The sequence below is a fragment of the Triticum aestivum genome, chromosome 2B (genome assembly GCF_018294505.1).
Source record: "Triticum aestivum cultivar Chinese Spring chromosome 2B, IWGSC CS RefSeq v2.1, whole genome shotgun sequence".
NCBI lineage: Eukaryota > Viridiplantae > Streptophyta > Magnoliopsida > Poales > Poaceae > Triticum > Triticum aestivum.
This window is the reverse complement of record NC_057798.1, coordinates 370974442-370980441: the sequence shown is the minus strand read 5'-3', so window position 1 is coordinate 370980441 and position 6000 is coordinate 370974442. Positions and strand designations below refer to the sequence as shown.

Below are 6000 nucleotides of genomic sequence, written 5' to 3'. Positions count from 1 at the left end.
CAAGCTTATCGCCAAATGTCCCTTCTATTAAGTCCCGGCCGTGAGGCTTATCCAGGGGATGTTTTTTATTTGCATTCACGCCTTTTAGCACACCAGTCTAGTATCAAAGCGTATCTACTTGAAAAGGAGACTACTTGAACAGATGAAATGGAAGGAAGAAATGAAAGTTTGATCTACCAACGTAGAGTCCGCCCCTCCCAGGAAGAAGAAATTTGCTACTTTGGCTCATCAATTGGTAAGTCTGTCTATGAAGTTCAGTGCCCAGAAAAGAGAAAAAAGACCAAAACAAGCTTTTTCAAGCTCTACAAGTCCTATATATATAGTGTTCCACTAGATAGCCGTGTTAAACTAGTCTAGTCTTGCCGAGTGGCCTTATCTTCTGGTTACCTGGTCCGGTATACCCCCCCCCGTACCACAGGGTATCAGGGGCCTCATGATCTCCACGAACAGAGATCACTACACAGGAAACAGCTATATGAAAAACTTGCTTGCTTCTTCGAATCTCAAAATAACAGAACATATAGAAAGTGTTTTTGTGATTTTTCCATTCTCTTCGGGGAACCTATAGAAAGATTATCAGACGACTTTCATGATATTATGCTTCCTTGCCCGTGTGGAACATGTGTGAGCATTATGTTTTTCCAACAAGTGATCCGACTGGAAGAAGTGTTATATGAGGACTTCGAGATCAAATAGAGAATTTGTCTCTCCATTCCTCGTGAGCCACTTATTTCTCCGAAATCAGAGATCAGAGTGATTTTCCTCCTTTTTCCCAAATAGTCGACGGTCTTACACCATTGGGATACTTCGGATAAACTGGAGTACATATATGAGAGACCGGTGCTAAAACCTTTTCTCGAGATATCTTCCAGATTCTTAGGGTCCTTGCTCCGGATCTCGCCCCCCGGAGCGAAAGCAGTTGGTTCTGTAGTTTGAGAATTCTACTAATTCCAAGTATTCCATTATTATTATTAAATAAGAGAATATAAAAAGTAAAGAGGAGAAGACATAACCAGAAGAATTGTGAGAAATAAGTTAATTTATCAAGTTGAGGCATTTCGATTTGGATTTCAAATAAGAAAAAAAGGATTTTGTGAAATTTAGGAGTCGTTCGAAAGCATCAAGAGGGAAGAACTCAGATAGAAAGGCAGGCAAAGTTGGCGGCCAACCTCATTCCCCTCCTAGATGTACCCTTGTGCATCCCCTTCGTAAACGATTTCCACTGGATCTGGAGATTCCCCGGGGCCCCCTGAATCATCATCTTCGGACCCCCGAATCATCATCCCACCTTTTACGCTTCCGCGAAGAAGGCAGGCCTGCCTCGTTCGGCCCATCATTTGCTTTTGTGCTTTCAGGGGATCCCGTGGAATGAGCCTCCTGCTCTTCCAAAGGCGCATCGGGGTCGGGAGAATCCGGTTCACCGAGCTCGGCGCGGCGAAACCGTTTTGCCAGATTGGTGGCTATTGCGACGAATTCGCTTGCGTCCCTGGCTTCCGTATAATCGGAGAAGATTTGTTGAAGAGTATCTCCTCCCTCACTATTCCACAATACATGATTTTCAGTGAACGATCACGCAGATTCACCTTCCTCTAAAGGAAGAGGAGTGCCTACTTCGTGAAATATTCTTTCAACCTTGGAAGTCAACTCCGCAATTATGTCTTCGGGATGGGCGGCGTGCGCCATTTCCTGCTGGAGGTCTGGTAGTCCGCCAATGGGAGGTTGGTCTATGGGAAAGTCACCCTCGTTAGGAGCATTGGTGATGACGAGAACATTGAGATCCGCGACATTCTCATTCCCAAGATGAAAGGCTATTCCTTGAACTCCGAATAAGACAACAAATGCCATTATTTGTATTGTCGACGCAAGACCAAATGATGGTATAGCAATGAACAAAAGAATGACACATGGGAATATGGTCTGAATAATTTCGATAGTAGTTCCATGAACAATCCTTTGTGGGAGACATGGACTTTAGTCCGTATCGACCCGGTGCCGCATGAATGTTCCTAGCCTCGAGGAGTGAATCTGAGAGGCGTGACTAGCTCGATGGAGTGAGTACTTGAAACCATAGTGAAGAGTACAGATCAACCGGAAGGTAGGTTAGGGAGTACAATAGTTTATAACGGAGAGAGCCTTTCCTTTAGTGCTGTTGTTTAGTTGAAATTCCTTTAACAAGGTTGACGAGGAGTGACCGATCGAGGGAACGATTGAGGAGACCGATCAGCTGCATCGGTAGCTTTCTGTTTTGTCCCTTTCCTTTGACATAGTAGGGAAAGCTAGACTTGATCTATTGAATAGGTCTAGTCTTTTCCCTTCTACTCCTTCGGGAAGGGGGTTCGGGGGAAACCTTTTGTCCTTCCCTTGTTTTGTCTTTTTAGTAGCAAAGGAAAAGTAACGTTAGTCGGTTTCCAGTTCCAGTTCGTTACCTGACTGCTCCGCCTTAACGCGAAAAGATAGGAAAAGTGCCTTGGTGCAAAGCTAGGGTCAACAGAAAGTTTCCGATGTTAGGAGGAATTCCCCTTAATATCAAGATGGCTTTTCCATGGTATGCATGTTTGGGTGAAGATGACCCAGGCGCAGAGGCCTGATTTCATAGTCAAATGCGCTCAAAACACGGACTTGGAGTAGGCGTGTGGAGGATCATACGTCTGGTCTCCTAAATCGGCCAAATAGGCCTCCTTTTTGGAGTGCAATAGCCTTTTCTCTTTGATCCCTCATGTGATCAAATCAAGTAAGTCTACTTCTACTTGTATTGGAAGTGAGTAGTACACATACGGTTTGCAGTGAACAATAGTTCATAATGCTGGTCTTATTCCACTTCCTTTTGGAGTAGATGCAAAAATCTAATTAGATTTATGCTCCAATCTCATGACTGGATTGAGCAGTACTAAACTATATAATGGAGCAGTACTATATATGCACGTGCGCGCGCGGGCGATTTCCTCCCTTGCGTGTGCGCGATTTCTCCCTCACAGAGTAGGGGCCCCATCTGCTAACCTCTTGCTGCCCGGAACAGGTATGGAAAGCTTTGACAAAAACTTAAAGTGATATGCAAATGGAATGGGAGAGTTCCTAACTGATCAGTTGATTTGATCGGCAGTGGACTAGTCAACACAGTTAGTCTCATTTCCCATTCTCTTGCTCACATCCAACATGTTGGGGTTCCGGTATAGCTATCGGTCCCTTCAAGGACGGCAACCAGTACGATTGTCCTGACTGCGGCTCATCTTTTTCGATGAACCAACCACAGCCTATGCCTGTGATCACGATACGCATGAACAGAGATCACTACACAGGAAACTTCTTATGTTTCCTCGACAGATTTCATCACTTTGAGCGAGTATTACCCGTTTTTAGTGGTGGAGACAATAGTCTTCACTGCCCTCAAGCTCGCAGAGACCTTCACAGTAATCCAACCACCTACTCACACCCTCCCCCTTGAATAAGGTTTTCTTATACATGGTGTATTCCAAGTACCAAAAGCCCTAAGGCTGCAAACGATTACCCATAACGACCGATATAGATTCAGCTCGAGGTGCTACTGAACCCTGAATCCAAAGCTTGATCACCTAACCAATTCAAGGTCACAAGATAAGAAAGGACGGTGCTCCTCTAAAACTGTATTTGAGTGACTGTTACGCAACATTGGTGATCAGTTAATGGCAAACGAAAAGCTATTCAGGTAGACAATAGTCTGGCTCGAGTGGCTAGGTATGTCCTAGTCACGCCCTACCTAGGGTTGAGGAACACGTGTTTGTCCAATGTCAAAAAAACTAAGAGGATGTTACGATCCCACTATAAAAAGAATTTGAATGCCCCGTCCACGTGCGGGCCCGTCGAGCTATAAGTGAGGGATCTTATTTAAAGGAGGGATGACGAAAAGTCACGTCTCAGAACAGAAGGGGTAGAAAAATGTGGGGAACCGAGAACCACCCGCTCTCTAAGAAACCCATGGAAAGTCAAGAAGTGAACGGATGCAAAACCGCTTTACTAAAGAAAGTGGGTTCACTAAGAGGGGAGAGAAAAAGGCGGGCGACAAGAAGGCGGTCGCAGGCAGTAAGTAGATGGACGGCTCTTCGATAGGAGGTAGTAAAATTGCCAAACCTAAGAAGACCATTTCTTTGCTGTCGCTCTAGCCCTACCGGGAGGGAGCTTAGCCGGGTGCAACAAACCTTATGAGTGGGTCCCACACACTCAGGCAAAGAGCAGCCGACGAAACATAAGATGGCTCCATACCGGGTGGTAAAACACAAATGGTATGGGAAACTGTTCATTTGCCACTGGAACCAAAAACCAGTGGTTAAGTGGATCAATCCAAAAGGATTGAATCAACTTATTTATTCTCAATAGCTCAGCTCGAGGGGAAGACCCTCGAAGTATGAGGGAAAAGACCAATTGATAAAGCGCACAATGCTAAATTCAAAAATTGGTTGGTACTTTTCCAGGAAAAGAACTACTCATCCCTCTAAAGCCGAAGGAAAGACAGCGGACTAATGCATCAACCTTTCCAGAAGCCCAAGAGATAAGGAGTTAGCTCTATGCATTCCTCTATTGAAGGTAAAGAAACTGAATAGTTTTTCATACCACCCGGGAGGTGAATCAGAGTGAGGAGGCCCTCGGGGGGGGGGGGCTTACTTAGATTGTTAGGTATAGTAATACAGGCATGAGGCAGGCCCTACCCAATGAGCGACCTCGTAGCAAGCATACAACCAAAGGAGACCCTGGCTACAAGAAGGCCCTATTCCAAAGGTGGGAAACTAGGTTACCCTTTTTCCTTCTCAAACAACGCGTTTGATTTCCTTCCTTATACCAAATTCCATCTTTCTCTTGCCGATCATATCACATCCAAGGCATTTCATCGGAATACATCCTGTCTTTTCACCTTTGTAGTCCTATGCATAGTAAGTACTATAGCCTCACTAGTCCTCGTCGAGGAATCTCCTTGCCGCCCTAGAAGTTTGAGATTGGGCCCGACCGTTTTGGAGTCTATTCAGGAGCTCCTTCAGCGCCCGGGGATTGACGTCGGACTGGAGTCGGCTCAACATGAAATCAAGCATGGTGCGAAGCAGATGGAGGGGATTATGGTTCCAATTTGTTGGCAGGTGCTTTCGCTGTAAAAGCAAAGGAACTTTTCAAGAGTTTCGATGAATTGAAAATCGGTTCTGCTTCGCTCTTGCTTCGTGGTCTTGAGCAAGGAACTACTCAGATTCGCACCCTGATGTTTATTGGAAGGAAAAGCCAGAAAGCAAAGAGGTTTGGTTTACGTATGGTGGAAGGTTACATTTTCCAGTCGGAACGACGGAGCTCTAAATAAAAGGTATGAAATCCAATCCCTTATCTTTCTTAAGCGTAGGGATGAAAGCCAAGAATGAAGTCGTCTCATCTCGTATGGTAGCCTATTCTTTACCTCTCGTTCCAGGGTTGGATGCAACATTTCTATGTTATAGATAGGTGAGTTGAGCAATACTTGTTTTCGAGAATTTCCACAAGTCCGTCCGAGTTGAGGGGCTAGGGCTTGAATCTGGTCGGTTGTCCGACAGTGCCGTAGTTGAATAAGCATTTACTTTATTTAATTCTAGAAGGACTCGAAGTGAGACCAGAGAGAGAAGAGTTTTCCCGCAAACCATAGTGACTAGCTAGTCTCAAAACAAAAGAGTTCTTTTTACAGTAGCGGGGTTGGGAAAGTAAGGAAAGTCAAGCCCGATGATTCTGTGGGAAGGGACAGATTTAGAATTCCTTTTTCCTTCCTTTTTACGCCACCTCCTCCCAATCCTTGAAGATATGAAGCAATATTTTATTAAGACTAAGTGAAGGTTGGTATGGCCCAATCCCATCATTTAAATGAGAGTGGATCGAGGGAATGGAATCTAGACTATAGATTGAACTAGAAAAAATGCAATCTATTCATTCATTCATCTTATCTTCCATTTTAGAAAGTAGCAAGCAGTGAATAAGACGGCTGCAGGAAGAAGTTTCGCACTCTAACTCAAAACGGATTTC

General features: G+C 44.7%; 1 pseudogene; it reads right to left on the bottom strand.

Moving 5' to 3' along the window:
* Nucleotides 1-402: 402 nt before the first annotated feature.
* LOC123041245 (putative ATP synthase protein YMF19) lies at nt 403-1176 on the bottom strand (annotated as a pseudogene).
* Nucleotides 1177-6000: the final 4824 nt, after the last annotated feature.